At 37.6% G+C, this 17907-nt stretch overlaps 1 long non-coding RNA gene across 2 annotated transcripts in view; it reads right to left on the reverse strand.

The window, feature by feature from the left end:
* Nucleotides 1-6635: 6635 nt before the first annotated feature.
* Nucleotides 6636-17907, reverse strand: part of LOC112133884 (uncharacterized) — a 229832-nt gene continuing 218560 nt past the window's right edge. For both annotated transcript variants that reach the window (XR_002915486.3, XR_010140525.1), the window contains exon 3: nt 6636-8769. This is a non-coding gene — a long non-coding RNA (uncharacterized LOC112133884). The remainder of the gene's footprint in view (nt 8770-17907) is intronic.

Raw genomic sequence — 17907 nt, forward strand, 5'->3', positions numbered from 1 at the left:
TTGTTGTTTTATGTGCATCAGTATGTATAACTCTGGATGTAGATATTTATACTGGATGGATTTATATAAATTTTCTATTTCTAGGCAAGAGTTTCCTACATTCTACTTTTCTGGATTATGAGGAAATCCTTGAATAGTGTGGGCTTTGCCAACCTCTCCGTCCAAATTCCTGCTATCTCTTTTCTCTTCCAGCATTCCCATGCCTTCTATATTATGGGTTAAATGATTCAAAAGTGCTGCTACCTCCTCGGTGCCTTTGCACAAATCATTTCTTCCATTAGACTCATTCTTCCCTTAATCTACCATGTATTAACTTGTCCTTTAGCTCAACCATTACTGCTGAGAAGACTCTCCTAACACCACCTCCTCTTTTCTCATAGTTGTCTAGACTTTTCTACTCATCATATTTGCCATTTTATTATTGGTTTAGTTTCTGTCTGTTTCCTCCCCTAGATTTTCATCCCATGAGAGCTGGGTCAGCAATTTTTCTTGCTTTCTTCTGTGTTTCTATAGTACTCCACAGTTCCTGGCACATAGTAGGTGCTTTAAAAGTATTTGTTGAAGGAATGAATGAAGAGGTGAAAACACTTCACAAATTCACATTTGCTTCTCTTCAAGTAATGCTCTTGTAAGTAGAAAATGGTTGGGTATATTTCCAACAAGGTCATTTTATACAATTTGGCAAACCTGAAAATGATGTTATGTCCATCTGAGTCCCCGGCACTTAACTCAATATTGTTTTTAAAAAGTTTCTCATAATAAAATACAACTAAATTTTCAGTGGGTCTATAGAGGAAATACAGGAAGAAATACCCCTTTTAAACAGGCAAGCTTCATGGGCCACTCACATCTAATATGCAGCAGAAGCAATTCTATGTATTTTTTCCAATTCCATTATTATACCCATGATTTTTCGATAAGGATGCAACTACATACCTCTGATTTCCTTCTAAGAATCTTTGTGATGTTGTCGATACAGGTGCACGCCTTCAGTATGTACAACATGACTCATAGAGTGTATGACATCGCAGGAGGTTTAACAAACATAAGAAGTAACTAGAGTACAGTTGCTTGGCTGGTATTGCTAGGTTACTATCTAGTAATCCTCTTGCTTATCTTGGGCTTCTGGTATTTTCAATTCCATTTAGTGAGGGTTGGAACTACCCTGATGTGTCTAGTTTTGTAATATATTAAAAGTCTAGCCAAAAAGAGGTGGCTATTCATAAGCAGGAGCTAAGTGTTTAAAAAAACCATGCAATGAGAGAAATAGACCAAATCGTCAGGAAGGACAGTGTCAGGAAGCTTTGTCTGACTTATTTTAATTCCTTTTTTTAACTATCTGATTGCATGTAAGTATTCATAAGGCTTATCTTGCCAATATAAAATATGCTAATCATGATATTAACATTTTTACCTATTAATACATATATTCTGCCCCCAAATGTCTTTTAGCACACGTGAGAGAAAATTGGGTGAGTAACATGGTTTTCAGTAGTTCAAGTTTGCCACTCATGGATATTTAAAAATAGAGTAATGGCAACATGCCTTTCCTAGAAATGCAAGAAGAATCATCTACTGACTGTCATAAAGCATGAACCATGAGTGATATATATGGGACATAAGAAATAGTTATGAACTTTTTTCTCCATTTAGGCCTAACAGAGCTGAAGATAAAGAAAAATGAAAAGACAAGAAAAGAGAAAAGAAGACAGAGAGCGAGAAAGAAGAAAGAAAAAAGGAAAGAAAGAAGGAAGGAAGGAAAGAAAGAAAAAAGGAAAGAAAGAGAAGAGAGAAGAAAGAGAAAAGAAAAGGAAGGAAGAAAAAAAAAAGAAACTCCCAATAAATGAAAAGAGTCATTCATCCATTGAGGCAGGCAGGAAATCACTATATATATTTTACACAGGTAATAAATGGCAGGGGTATTGCTGAGGGCAGGAGGAAAAAGGAATTAAACCCATAGAAAACTAGACAAAGTGCAATACTCTAGGAGTTAGACCTCCAAATTAAATCCTTACAATAATGTTGAGCAAGTGTTTTGATACGTGTATAAGGAGAGTCCTGCTAGAACGCAGAAGTTCTAATGCCTCCTGGAGGAGAGCAGGGAGACTTCAGACAGGAGATAGCCCTTGAGCAGACTTTCACAGCAATTGCATATTTCCTCCACCAAAATCTCCATAAGGCACTGAAGTAATCCATTGCATTGCTGAACAGAAAGTTTATGAAGGGGAATAAAATACATCTGAGATTGGACAGCCACTTGAATTATTTCTAAAGTTCACACAACTCCAAGGTAACACTAACAACCACAACAATTACTATTATTACTAACATTTATTCACAATATTTTATTTTAAATTACCATTAGTTAAATACTAAGAATCTACAGGACTTAATGCTACAGAACAGAAACCATAAGTAGAAGGAGGCAGTATCTCTCACTGATGAAAAATGAATGAGGACATGTATTGAACAATGAGACATGGTTTAATAAGGTGTCTCATGTGAACCTGCATAAGACAGAAAAATGTCTTGCTCTTTACATCCATTAAATAATAACAAAGAAATTGGTGTCAGAAAACTTGGATATGCATATTCAGCTATATTAAATAAAACAAAGACCAAAAGAACTGGAATAATCATAATTAGATATTTATTCTAGTCAATATCTATATCTAGTGTGTATCATTTTGGACAGTTGTCTTTCTTTCAAAACCCTTCAGCTAGAATGCCTACCCCACTGTCACCTCCACTGCAGCCTTCAAGACCAAAGTCTTACGTTATTATGTTGATCAAGGAGCCAAGCTCAAACAAACATAATCAACAGAGTTATGGTAAAAATTATAGTTGGTTAAATAGTTTACTCGCTCAACTTAAGCAAAAAGAAAGTCTAATTTTGCCAGAATATTGCAGTAGAATATTCGTGAAGTGCATTGGTGCTGAGTCTACAAACATTTAGTCTAACTAGATTGGAAAGGAAACAAAAATTTAAAACAAAGAAACCAAAAAAGAAAAATGTGTGTTTGATTAATCACAGCTTGGCAATAGCTCCTCCAGCCAATAGAACCCCAGAAGCATTTTCTTCTGCTGATCCTGTACCATCTTCTCAAATCATTCTTCTTAAGAGGCCCCAGTGAAAGTCATTTCCACTAGATGTGTGCTGACTCAGTCAGGCCAGCCAACCTTGATTGAGAACTCACCTGAATGCAGGAGCCATGAGCCAGTCAGTTCATCTCTGAAGTGAGAGAAAGAACAGTTCACATCTTCGTTAATTAGATACTAGCAAACTAAATGAGTAGATTCATAGGAGTAGGCTATCATTTTACCACCTGAATGAGAAAAGGAGAGGTGCACAGATATGATTCTTCAGCAAATTGGCTACAGCTGCCAAATTGCACATTCAGACAGCCCAAGACAGTAACTATTTAACAGAGTATCTGTGCTGGGCCTAGAATTTTCCTAAGACATGTTTTTATATATCTTATCATCAGTTGGGTTGAGGTATAGGCTAAGAAGTATAGATGAGACATTGGTTTATCTTTCTAACTGAATTAAGTTCATGAAAGTGCACAGAAAAGATGGATTCATTTAACACTCATGACTTTGATTTATTTTGCCTCAATGCATTTATCTACAAAATGAGACAGACAAATATCTGTTTAAAGGCACCTCCTAGTATTGAGCTGAAAGTAACATAAATAAGAAATGCATTTTAAAAGCTAAAAATTCAAGTGTAATTTTTATAGTGGATGATTTTTCTCTTTAAGCTACTGATTTTTTTAAAGTCTTATTTTCTTTGTGTTTTATTTCTACCTTTGTAGCATGAGAATACTTTTTTTTTTTTTTTTTTTTGAGATGAAGTTTGCTCTTGTTGCCCAGGCTGGAGTGCAATGGCACGGTCTTGGCTCACTGCAACCTCCGCCTCCTGGGTTCAAGTGATTCTCGTGCCTCAGCCTCCCAAGTAGCTGGGATTACAGGTGCCCGCCACCACACTTGGCTAATTTTTGTATTTTTAGTAGAGATGGGGTTTCACCGTGTTGGCCAGGTTCATCTCGAACTCCTGACCTCAGGTGGTCCTCCCGCCTCGGCCTCCCAAAGTGCTGGGATTACAGGCGTGAGCCACTGCACCCAGCCTAGAGTACTTAATACTTACAAACAAAAGAAAGTTGTTCAAATCTAATATTAAAAACATAATTAGATATTAATCTGTCAACGTGCTTAACTCTACTAGATCAACAAGATTCTAAACAACAACCTGAAATGGAACATGTCATTAATGAACAAATTTTCAAAAAGTAAATTACACTTAAAAATTTCTTGAGAGTAGATCTCATGTTAAACATTTTACCGCAATAAACTAAAAGAAAAAATGTTTAAGTAAATAATTTATAATTTTATTGGGTTTTCCTATTTGAAAACGTCTTTGTGGACTTCAGGGAAAGGATGCTGTATAAGAAATTATTATTTTACCAATCCCATGTTGATTTTAGGCTCCACTGAAGAATATGATTAGAGTTTGACCCACAAATTGTTGACAGAAAGCTTGTATTCAAATTTTATTTGGTGACTTTCATTGAATGAAAAGTTTATGAAGATGTTTGTCTTTTATATTATATTCCTTCCCATTCTGTCCTCATATATGTGCACTGGGGGATGACAGGGAGATGATGACAGGAGAGATTTATTAAGGGAGGACTATTTATTTTCTGGGCAATTTCTACTCTAAATCTAAATTCCTAAGAAAAAAAGGCATGTCTTCCATGTAACTGCTACTTAGCAGACATCAATTTCTGCTGTCATTTCCAGAAAAGCACCATGATTTAGTGTGGGACTGTAACATCAGACTTTTGGGTTGGGATCTCTGCTCTGTCACACACTAGCTGTGTGACAGAGGGCAAATTATTTGACTGTTTTATCTCTATGTTCTCATGTGTAGAGTGGGAATAATATACAGTTGTTAAGATTCAATAAGTTAATACATATAAAATGCCCAGAACATAGTAAATGCTCAGCAAGTTTTACTTATTACATCCATTTTTTTAAAATTTGTGGGGTTTTTTTGGTAAAAATTAATCTGCTCTGCTGTTAGAAAACAAGAGTTGCTTAAGGTGAAATGAAAGAAAAGTAAAGAAAGAAAATTCTATTAGTCTACTAGTTGTGGAAAAATCATATTTTATATCTTAAAATTGAAATGGAAGACCTCAAGAAGAGAAGACTCAGTCACACCAGAAGAAAAAATTGCCCATGAAACTTGAACTATTGCTAACAGAGGTCACCATGTGAAAACAGGAGCCTGCAAGCATTGTTGAACACACAGTCTCTTTGGAGGACAGCCCAGGGACACAGGTCAAAACTATGCAACTTTCATTCTCTACTACTCAGTGAGCTCTTCTTAGGAATATAAGTGCTAAAAAAATCAGTCAAGAGGTGAATAAAGTCTACCATGTTTATAAAAATGGCTATTTCAGTATTATGCATAATCTTGAAAAACTATGAAATGACCTAGCTCATAGGGAAATGTCTAGTTGATGAAATATTATATTATTAGAATCATGCATATTAAAATTAGCAACATGGAAAATAATGTTTAATACTAAGAAAAAAGGACTTGAAAGTGTATGTAGCTTATTACTGCATCTTTATGGAAATACATTCATAAATATTTAATGCAATTATATGATAAAAGGCAATAAGCGAGCTGAGAAAAAATGGTTGGGTTTTGTGATAATAATTTCTTTGTACTGTTTTTGTGAGTATAATTTCTTTGTACTGTTCTACATTGATACTAAATAAATACAAAATTAAAACATAAACACATACATGAAGCATAATGCTAAAATCAATCAAGTAACTCATGTTGTAACAAACCAATAGCTTAAATAACTGTTCAGTTTCATGAATTAGTAGAGGATTTGTTTTACCTTTCTGCTGGTATTGATACTGTTACTAAAGCAGTGTTCATTTCACATGTGTAATAGGAAACCTATGTGTCATGATTTAGCAAGTTTGAAGTGAAAAAACATCTTATTGATTTTTTCTGTGTAAAAAGTATATGTAAAATAGTTCATTGTTCAATAGTTAATTATGATAAAAAATAGGTGGCACAGTAAAAAACCAACATTTACTGAAAACATATTATGTGATGTATAGGGTTTTTAGAAATACATGATTTCTCCTTTCAAATGCTACAAGAAAACTATGATTGATACCAGAGTAAACAAAAAATCAAATGCCATTGTGGTCAGGCACCATGTTTGCCTCTAGGAGTTCCATGAACCACAAATATAGACTGAAAAGAATGTGTGTCAAAGAAGTAGACCATGAGTTCCCTTGCTGCTGACTTCAGCTCAGAAACATGACCCCACAAAACACACTGGAGCTGACCAAGTTGCACCCAAGGATTGGACCAGCCACCCACTGTGGAAACCAGTGAAAGACCACAGGAGACCAGGTGACTCTTCCTCCTCCCAGCATCAAGAGGATCACTACGACAGACACCACGTTGGAAAGAAGTAAGAATTGAAAGGAAGAAGTCACTATAATAAGGACTTAAATTTAGAATTCCCAGAATATTTACCTCAAAGAGAAATCTGAAATCAAAATAGACTGTTTAAATCAGAGGAGGCAAAGAAACCATTGAATGACATTATTTTTATTTTTCCTTGCTACCCAGAGGGGTAAGGTAGAGATGGGGAGAAGAGAGCTTGAGTTTAAGGAACATTATATAGAATGTAGAAAAAGAAGATAATCTTTGTTTATCTAAGCAGTATATGAATAGCTTTCTATGTTTTGGGATCTCTGAAAGAAGAAATCACATTTTATTCTTGTACTTATCCCCCTTTAGAAAATAGATAGTTATGCAATAAATGGCACTGAATGAATAAATCACAAGACTTGAAGCGATGAGAGAGGTTTTCTAATTCATCATCCCAATTTCAGGTAGACTACCATAATTCAGCACAGAAACCTTTTTCTTGAGGACCTGGAGTATTTATCGTGAGTTTGTTCTTGGCCTGTGCAGTAAGCAGGCAGAACAGTCTCTCTCCACCAGCCCTACCTTTCCTTTCCTGTCCTTTCTTCCTTTCATTACAATTTGCAGGCTGTTTTTCTTTACTTGCTGATTGTTAATAAATTTCTGCCCTTCCTCTCCCCACCCCTCATATCAGCTTACTTTTCCAACGAAGAAAACACCAGTCTTGTTGAACCATCTGTTACAAACACTACAGCAGAATAGCAAAGGGATTTTTTAATCAAGGAAAAACTTGAGGTTAAATTATTACTATCTTGATTATGTGGGTTGTTCAAGAGAACTTTAATTTTTTTCTCCAATGAGAAATTCCTCCAGATAACCTATTGAGTATTTGAGTCCTCTGAGTCCTCCTGAGGCACTAGCACACTCAATTTTTTATGCTGATCAAATTATAAAACACACCATACATGCAATTTGTTAGCTTGACTAAGTTTTGTTTTGCTTTTGTTCCTTTAGGTTTTGTTTGTTGTTTTCCTGTTTCCTTTTTTTTTTAAAAAAGGAAACCTTCTCTAGTTCTATCTACTTTAGGGACATTTATTTGGAGTGAAATAAAAGTGACTTGTAATTATAGTTTAATGCCTCAAAATAGAAAAATGTGCCAAATTGCTTAACCAAATACATATTTGGTTGGGATTTCAGAGTTACTCCTGAGTCAAGGCCCTGGAAAGTCTGAACCATTGCTTATCTTTAATTTATGGTTCTCTGCTAAGGGCAGCACAGAACTGATTGTTCATAAGGTTAAAATTTTGGCTTATGAAAGTTGTACATCACAGAACAGGCATTAAGACAAACTTCTATTGCATTATTTTTCTTAGTTGTGGCATCTCCTTCCCTTCGTTTAAGACTCCCTCATGGAGGTATATCCAATCCTGATTAACAGGGCTGTGGATAAAATGGTCTGAGATAAAGGCAAAGTGTTCGATGAGCTCTTCCTGAGATTCCTGAGCTCTTTCATTTCCTTCTTTCTTATTTTGGCCTCATAAAATATTGTTTGTGGTGTCTCACCAGAAATGATCTTGTACACTTTAGCATTCTAATATGCAAAATTTTAAAAATGCATTTATCTCCAAGTTTAGAGGAAGAGTAAGATGGAGAACTGTGCTTTTCTCAAGTGTTTGCCAACTTTCAAACCTTTGGCATTTTAAGCAGAGATCCTTACAAAACGGAGTTTTCCCTGACATGTCCGGATATGTATGTACCTGAACTAACTGAATTTAGTCTTTCAGGGAAGCAGAAGATGACCAAAGTGACTATGGGGGCAGTGAGGGCCCTGTGGCTTCATTCCTAAAGTTCAGCACAGTGCTCCTCCATCTGTGCAGCTTGGTTGATGTATCAACCAGGATCCTGGCAAGAAACAGATGGCACACTCAAATTGGGTGCTTTGAAGAGAGATAGTAGGGGACTATTTATTAGGGTGAAGGTAAGGTGAGGAAGCTACAAGTACTCTGAGGCTAGTGACAGTTGGATTGGGAGGAGGGATTTGTGGTACCCTAGGCCAGAAGGGGCAAGGGAAGGAAGTAGTTACCAGAACCTAGAGACAGATAACAAACATAGAAAGAGGCATGTGGTGAAAGCTGCTGGCAAGAGCCTGGCTTCCAGTGGGGATATAGTTGGACTAAAGAAGTTGGATACAGTCATCCCAGAACGGACTTGTCCTTGAGCTCCACAACTGGAATCCCAGAATAAGAGAGGCAGTTGATGCAGGTCAGATTCATGGAGAAACAGCAGGGTGAATTCTGGATCTGACAGTGAAAATAGAAGAAATACAAAAACCAATGAGATTGATTCCCAAACTCCAAGGTCACGGCTGCTGCTAATTCATAGGTACCTCTTTGTGAACTAGAAAAATAAAATGCCTTTTTGAGTGACACAGACCTATTAGTGCACAGGGTTTTGTTCTACTGGACTCTGATCTATCTGAGCCAATTGAAGTAATTCTATTCCCCTTGCCAGAGTTATTGGTTTGGTGATGGGTGCAGAACCTAGTCCAAACCACTCAGCATCCTGACTATCCCCTGGTAAAAGCCAATGATTCAAGGGCAGGCATGTGTCTGGCAATAGCCTGATGGGAGTGAACTTCAGAACATTTGATCTATGACTGTTCAAGAAATTCTTTCTTCCTTCCCCAAGTGAACAAGGGAGCTTATGGTCCTGAGAGATTCTAGCATTTACCATCAGGGAAGCCAGACTAAGAATAGGCCCAGTGTCTAACGGGCAACAAAATGAAGAAATTATCCACAGCTCTTATTTTTATTATTATACTTTTTGTATCCTGAGACTTTGCTGAAGTTGCTTATCAGCTTAAGGAGATTTTGGGCTAAGACGATGGGGTTTTCTAAATATCCAATCATGTCATCTGCAAACAGAGACAATTTGACTTCCTCTCTTCCTATTTGAATACCATTTATTTCTTTCTCTTGCCTGCTTGCCCTGGCCAGATCTTCCAACACTATATTGAATAGGAGTGGTGAGAGAGGACATTCTTGTCTTGTGTCAGTTTTCAAAGTGAATGCTTCCAGGTTTTTCCCATTCAGTATGATATTAGCTGTGGGTTTGTCATAAATAGCTATTATTTTGGGATACATTTCGTCAATACCTAGTTGATTGAGAGTTTTTAGCATGAAGGGGTGTTGAATTTTATTGAAGACCTTTTCTGCATCTGTTAAGATAATCACGTGGTTTTTGTCATTGGTTCTGTTTATGTGATGGATTACGTTTATTGATTTGCGTATGTTGAACCAGCCTTACATCACAGGAATGAAGCCAACTTGATTGTGGTGGATAAGCTTTTTGATGTGCTGCTGGATTCGGCTTGCCAGTATTTCATTGAGGATTTTTGCATCGATTTTCATCAAGGATATTGGCCTGAAATTTTTTGTTGTGTCACTGCCAGGTTTTGGTATCAGGATGATGCTGGCCTCATAAAATGAGATAGGGAGAAGTCCTTCTTTTTCTATTGTTTGGAATAGTTTCAGAAGGAATGGTACCAGCTCCTCTTTGTACCTCCCACAGCTCTTACATCATGAATATCCAAGTTAAATTATGCCTGAAGTCTACCCTCTCTCTATATTTTTCAATCATATTAGTCAATACATTTCCTTTAGTTTGTAAGTCAGCCAGAGTTGAATTTTCTTTTGCTTGCAAACAGGGGTTCATAGTTCTTATTGACCTCTCCATTGTGGAAAACTTAAAGCTTTTTAGCTTCCTCATTATTTGAACCATATGGGACAAGGAAGATTTTTTTAAAATTGATTCTAACCAAACTACATTTTCAACTCAAAACCAGATTGATTTCAATCATTCCTGTAAGTCTGTCCTTACTGATGTTCACTTAGAAGTGAAAGTACCTGCAAAATTATTTAACACGTTTCAGGTCATGTTTTCTTTCTGATACCTTCTTTAGTATAATTGCAATGAAAGTATCCTTTATCATCTCTTCAAACAATTGTATTTGCATTTGTCAAAAAATGCTCCCTCTGAGTGGATATCTGCCGAAGATATCCTTTTCATACCCACAATTGAATTTTATTTTGGTAATTTGAATATTTTACATTTAACTTCCTTGCTCACAAATGTGAAGGTATAACTTAACATTAGAGACATTTCTGTAAGAAGAAATCAAAAAATGCAAACTAAAGTTTAGCAACTCAGGAATTTGGTTAGGTTTAACTATCAGGAGCCAGACTCCAAAAGTAGACTAAAGTGTGGCCGTCCTAATCTCTGTAGTGATCAGAGCTTGTCTGAACTCTTTTTTGTATATTTGGTTTATTTCTAGCTGGTATGCAACATAAAACAGCCTTTAAATCGGCTTCCCCATAGGTTATCTTGACCTCTTGAAAATCTGCCTTTGTGCTACCCACAAGAAGTTGGTGGTCATTCTCCCGATTGGGAAGGGAATGCCACATGATAAGGCCTCAATAGACTTTTTATAGTTTCTTGCTTCAAAGAATTTTGTTCAGGCCCCTCAACAAGAAAGATAAAGTCCTCAGTGTCTTGCTTGGTTTCCAATCTGGTTTCCTCCCTTTCTCTTCCACGCCCTGAACTTTAACTTAACCAGCGTCTCCACTACACAATTCTGTTTTCTAGCTGTGTCTTTGGTCCATCTCTCCACCTGGAATGTCTTCTCAGGCTCTCCTCCACAACCTTCTCAGGCTTACCTGGCCAACTCCTACTCATGCTTGGCTCAGTTGGCACCCTCTCCAGGAATGCTCCTCTTTTCACACTCTGGCAGCTTTGCTTCCTTTGTGCTCTCATGTTAGTTCTGTCCTTGCAATTCTACTCTCAGCGTATCTCAATGTGTGGACTCACCCACTAGACTGAGCTCCATAAGCAGGAACAATGTCTTACTTCTCTTTTTATGCCCACTGACCACGGAGAGGGAGTCCTATACTTAAAGAATTCCATGTACAAAAGAATATTTTTATCTCCTTATCCAGGTATGAACTCCCCAAAACATTAGATTTCATATCACAAAACTTAGTTGAGTCAACTGAGAAAACAATTAGTTTGCACTCAAGTTAGACATTGAATTGAAATTCCTTTTGAGCTGTGAGTGGAGAAGATAAATTTAAATTCAAGTAAAATTTTCAGTTAACAATACTGTAAGTGATATTTTGTTTTTCTAGATAGCATCATAAGTATTTTTCCAATAGCTTGCTAATCATATTCCAAATACTTTCAGCGACTGATGTGATGGTACCTTCAAAAAGCAGCAATGAAAACAAAAACAAAAACAACTATTGCAAAGCATTCTTTGAAAATCTATCATCCACATTGTGTAATAAGTATAGAGTTTTACAATATAAAAACAATTCTGGAGATGGATGGCAGTGACGCTTGTACAACATTATGAATGTATATAATCCCACTGAACTTAAAAGTGATTAACATGGTAAATTTTATGATATATGTAGTTACCACAAAAAAACTGGGAGAAAATCTGTCAAACAAAAATTCCTGGTGAAAAATATTAATTCTAAATTTCTGATGGGCTTTCTTCCACCTGCTTGGCTCTCATTTCTAACAGTCAGATACTTCAAGGGAAGTTCTAAAGTAGAATTAAAAGGTAGTCCGGTTCTTCTTAGGAACTTTCAGTTGAGGTCTTCTAGGAAACTCTATCTTCCTATTTGAAATCATGAAATGATTTCAGAATCTACCTTACTTGTCCAAGGGTCGTGAACCAGCAAGGAGGGAGACTTCATATCACCACAGATGGTAAGGGATCGGGGAGCAGCCTGGCATGGAATAAGTGTCCACGGAGCGGCCAGGAAAGCCTGTGACCATGGTGAGGGGAGAAGGCAGTGCAGCTGACAGCCACAGTTGATCAGCTAGTCCAGAGAGATATGGCCAGGCAGGCTACTGACCTTGTAAGCAGGGGTGGGCTCCCTTCCAGGACCACGAAGGGGACCTTTAACTGACCATAGAGGGCAGGTAGTTCTATAAGTACGTTAAGAGCTCAGTATCTGACTGAGAGAAAGTAGTGTAATAGTATTCATAGCTGTGACAGGGAACATTTTAGGAGTAAAGAAAGTCAACTCTTTTTTTTTCTTTTTGAGATGGAGTCTCACTCTGTCACCCAGGCTGGAGTGCAGTGGCGCCAATCTCAGCTCACTGCAAACTCCGCCTCCCAGGTTCACGCCATTCTCCTGCCTCAGCCTCCCGAGTAGCTGGGACTACAGGTGCCCACCACCACGCCCAGCTAAATTTTTGTATTTTTAGTAGAGATGGGGTTTCACCATGTTAGCCAGGATGGTCTCGATCTCCTGACCTCATGATCCATCTGCCTCGGCCTCCCAAAGTGCTAGGATTACAGGCATGAGCCACTGTGCCCGGCTGTCAACTCTATTTTTATAAATAACTGGACACTAGGGCAAAGAGAGGCAGCCCAAAAAGCCCTGTAACCAGTTGGCAGAGACCAGCTTGAGAGTCAAGAGGAGAACACTGAAGGTTGGACTAGGGATGCAAAAGAATACAGGCAGTAGGAACTAGGACCGCCTGTACTCACCACCAGTCACAGGATTTAGGGCAGAGATATTGAAAAGTTACCACCATCACATTATTCTCTGCCTACATTCTTACCATATGGGTACTCAGGATCACTAAGGAAAGCATGCATATAATTCACCTAGAATGCCACTTGGATCCTTTCAGTTAATTACCCTTTTACTTCAAAAATCTCATATTAAAAGTATTAGAAACTTCAGTGCTATCTCTACCATATCTCAGGTTTCCCTATATGTGTGATATGACTCTAGATCCTCTATTATATTTCATATTGTTGTATTTATCTATCTGTCACCACCATTATTTTACGGCTGCAGCTCTAGGATAAGTCTTTTCTCTTGTAGGACAAGTGCTCCCCACCTTGTTCTCACACATCAACTTCCCGGATCATCTGAAATGCCTTTCTCTGTGTACTTGAATTCTTACAAATCTTGATATCACTGCTAGTTTTCTGCCTTCAAAGCAGCTTCAGGCATGATCAACAGCAGCCCTGGAAGCTGCCTAAAAATGAACAGGAAGAGGCTGGGCGCGGTGGCTCACAGCTGTAATCCCAGCACTTTGGGAGGCTGAGGAGGGTGGATCACGAAGTCAGGAGATGGAGACCATCCTGGCCAACACGGTGAAGCCCCGTCTCTATTAAAAATACAAAAATTAGCCGGGCATGGTGGCAGGCGCCTGTAGTCCCAGCTATGGAGGAGGCTGGGGCAGGAAAATCGCTTGAACCCGGGAGGCGGAGGTTGCAGTGAACCGAGATTGCGCCACTGCACTCCAGCCTGGTGACAGAGCGAGACTCCGTTAAAAAAAAAAAAAAAAAATGAACAGGAAGGAATGTGCACCTTCCAGAACAACAAGAAGAGATGAAGAGTGAGAGAGAGAAATGAGAAATGAAAGGAGAATTGGTATGGTTTGGATCTGTGTCCCCACCCAAATCTCATGTCAAATTGTAATCCCCTATATTGTATTTGGGGCCTGGTGAGAGTGAGTGGATCATGGGGATGAAATCTTCATGAATGGTTTAGCACTGTCTTCTTGGTGCTGTTCTTGTAATAGGGAGTGAGTTACCATGAGATCTGGTTGTTTAAAAGGATGTAGCACCTCCCCCATCTCTTTCTTTCTCCTGCTCCCACCATAAAAGACACCTGCTCCAACTTTGCCTTCTGCCATAAGTAAGAGCTCCCTGAGGCCTCCCCAGAAGCAGATGCTGCCATGAATCCTGTATAGCCTGTGGAATCATGGGCCAATTAAACCTCTTTTCTTTATAAATTACCCAATCTCTGGTATTTCTTTATAGCAATACAAGAGTGGACTAATGCAAAACAAATCTATATAAAATACGTGCTGTTAATAAAAATTTAAATCCAGTCAGAGCAGACAAATGAGAAGTAATTGCAAAAAATAAAAAGGTATAAGAAGATATATGAATTGGGTTGTGGTTCCCCAAAAAGATACGTCGAAGTCCTAATTCCCAGTATCTCGCTCAGAAGGGTCTTATTTGGAAATAGAGTCTTTGCAGATATAATCAGCTATCATACTATAGTAGGGTGGGTCTTTAATCCAATATAACTGGTGTCCTTATAGGGAGAGGAGAAGACAGACACCTGAGGGAGAAGGCCATGTGGTGATGGAGGCAGAGACTGAAGTGCTGCAGCTTCAACTTCGCTGCCAAGGATTGCTGCGAACCACCAAAAGCAAGAAAGACACAAAGGAGGATTCTATCCTACAGATTAGAGAGGAGAGTATGGACCTGCTGACACCTTGATTTTGAACTTTTAGATTCCAGAACTGTGAGATAATAAATTTCCATTGTTTTAAGCCACCCACTTTGTGGTACTTTGTTATGCAGGCCTAGGAAACGAATACAGAAAAAAAGTCATACCATATCTCATCAAATCTGATACACCATTGATTGCAAGATGCCCTGTTACATTATATACCTTGAAGAGATTTTAAAAAGCTGTCAATTTGCTGAGAGTGGTGGCTCACACCTGTAATCCCAGTACTTTGGGTGGCTGAGGCGGCTGGATCATGAGGTCAGGAGTTCGAGACCAGCCTGGCCAATATGGTGAAACCCCGTCTATACCAAAAATACAAAAATTGGCCAGGCATGGTGGTGCGTGCCTGTAGTCCCAGCTACTTGGGAGGCTGCAGCAGAGGAATCACTTGAACCCAGGAGGCGGAGGTTGCAGGGAGCCAAGATCATGCCACTGCACTCCAGCCTGGTCAACAGACCGAGACTCTGTCTCAAAAAAAAAAAAAAAAAAACAACAACAACAACAACAACAACAAAACGCCAATTCAATTATGGCACATCGTCAGTTGTAAGATGCAAACTAATTTAAAGATGTTAAAAAAAACAGTATCTTAGAATCTATAAAATATGGTACCTCGATTCTATCAGCTCAGTTAAACAATAATGTTTGGGTGAGTGTTAACTTGTGCATCATCTAAGATGCCAGGTACCTTGAAAGTACTTCCCACTTGGTGTCTAAACAGACATCAACCCAAACTGGACATTGTCGATAAGTAAGGTATGTAAAATGATACCAAACAGGTGTAATCCGTTTTAAGGTAAACATGGGTTGTATCATGTGGTGTTAATCTTTACTTCTGGGGAATATCAAGCCTGGGAAAAAAAATAAAAATTGAATGAGCTGTTTCTTCCTTCTTCCTTTTAAGTTACTTCTGTGTTGCTTGTTACCATAATCACGGCTTTCGTTTTGTATCCTCTTAGATACAGTGGTTGTCTGTGTGGTTAGTCTAGTGGTTCACGACCTGACTGCACATCAGAATTAGTTTGAAAACATTTTTTGAGAATTTATTCCTAAAATTCAGAAGCTTGGTAACACAGTCTGTTGAAAAAATTATGGAAAAAGATTTTCTCATACATTGCTAGTAGTAATACAAAAAAAATCTGACAATACTCACAGAGAAAAATTTGATAATATCTATCAAAATGCCTTTCCACCCAGAAATCCCATTTTTAGGAATTTGCTTCCAATGGGTTACAGTGCTATAAATACAAAAAGAAAACAATTCTAGGTAAAAAGTTTACTCACTGTGGCACTGTTTGTCATTTTTAAAAAAATGGAAATTATCCATGTCTATCTACAGGAGGCTAATTGAACAAGTTCTACTATAGCCACACAATGGAGTACCCTTTTACACTAGAGCTATACAAAAAAAAATAAGACTTCTGAGAGTGAATATGGAGAGAAAAAAAGCAAGATACAAAAGAATATGTTGCCAATTGTATATATCTATCTTACATAAATATATAATTGTTTATTTTGTCAAAAAATATAGGAAGGATATACCAGAAATAAATATAAATGGTTCACTCTTTGGGGTCAGAGGACAGGAAATCGGTGGTAACACAAGTTGGGAGGCGTATAAGGCTTCTCAAAGTACAAATTTTTAATAGTTTTGAGGGTTTGGGGGAATGTATAAATATTTTACGTATTCAAAAATAAAATTGTAACAGCAAAGATGGAAAACAAATGCTAAAATATAACTCAAACAGAAACAAATTGACCCAACTGTATATTAAAATAACACAACCTCACAGGAAAGAAAAGAATAATTCAAATAACTCATGAACACATTTTACTTAATGTACACCTTTAGTGAGATATTTTCTCAAGATAGAAAGAAGAACATGACTTAGTAAGTTTGTTGATTATTAAAACTATTTTGTGTATTATAATATAAAGCAAATAAGCAAATACATTGGTGTTGTCAGGATTCAGGGTTCACACTGTGGGAGAAGCAGTGTGTAAATATGGAATGGGGAAGGTAAGGAGAAACCCAGAGGTATTGGATCTGAAATGGAGTCATCAGCACGAATTCATGATTTCAAAAATGTATATATTCTCTGCCTCCTGAAGGGACCCAGAAACAATGTCACCTTGAGGCATTGAACATATTAATATCAAGATCTTGGTTTTGAAATACTACTCACTACTCACTACTGAAAGCAAACAATGTTTCCTGGAGAAATGGCTAATTCCAGATTACAGACAGATAGTGTACAAGGTGAACCCTGAACATTCTGTGTCAGAAAGCTAAGGAAGTGCCCAGAGAATGATAAATACAATCAAAAGAACAAAGCAGCAAGCATGAAAGGCCAAATATGAGATAATTTGGGAATTTAAAAAATGGACATAATGGATTGTAACACATTGAATTTTTTAAAATTCTTGAGCCTGTAGTGATATTGGAGGAAGGAGTCTTTTGTTTACACAAGAATGCCAGAAAATAAATGTAAAAGGGATAATAAAATTAGGAAATGACTATTTTGCAGTCTCTAATGTGGTTCAGACAAAGGTCATCAGTGCACGCTAAAACTACTGGGTGAAAGTGTACTGGAGAACACAATATTCACATAGTATCAAAATGTCATCCCATTGATTACTTATTAATTATAAAGGAAAAGTATAACTTCAAAATGAAAAAAAATAAAACTTGACAGACACCATCTTAACCAGGTAACCAAACATCACACAAAACACACAGAGGCCCCTGATGTGATGTAATCGAATGTACACAACAGCAGTTGTACAGTTTTTCTGCCAAAGATATTTAACCTAAATCTAGTCATGGGACACAATCAGACAGATTTAGAGAAATTCTCTAAGACAAGCCCTTAACTCTTCAAAAATGGCAGATTAATCAAAGGCAAAACATAGGTGGGAAACTGCTTGGAACTTAAGAAAGACAGTACAACTAACGCAAGGTGTGGGATCCTTGATTAGAGTCTGGATTTTTAAAATCAGCTAAAAGATACATTAATAAACAAACAAATAACCAAACAAACAAATCATTTTGGGACAACTGAGATAGTTTAAATGTTGACTTGTTATATTGTTCACTGTAGTGAG

Source organism: Pongo abelii, chromosome 5 (genome assembly GCF_028885655.2).
Source record: "Pongo abelii isolate AG06213 chromosome 5, NHGRI_mPonAbe1-v2.0_pri, whole genome shotgun sequence".
NCBI lineage: Eukaryota > Metazoa > Chordata > Mammalia > Primates > Hominidae > Pongo > Pongo abelii.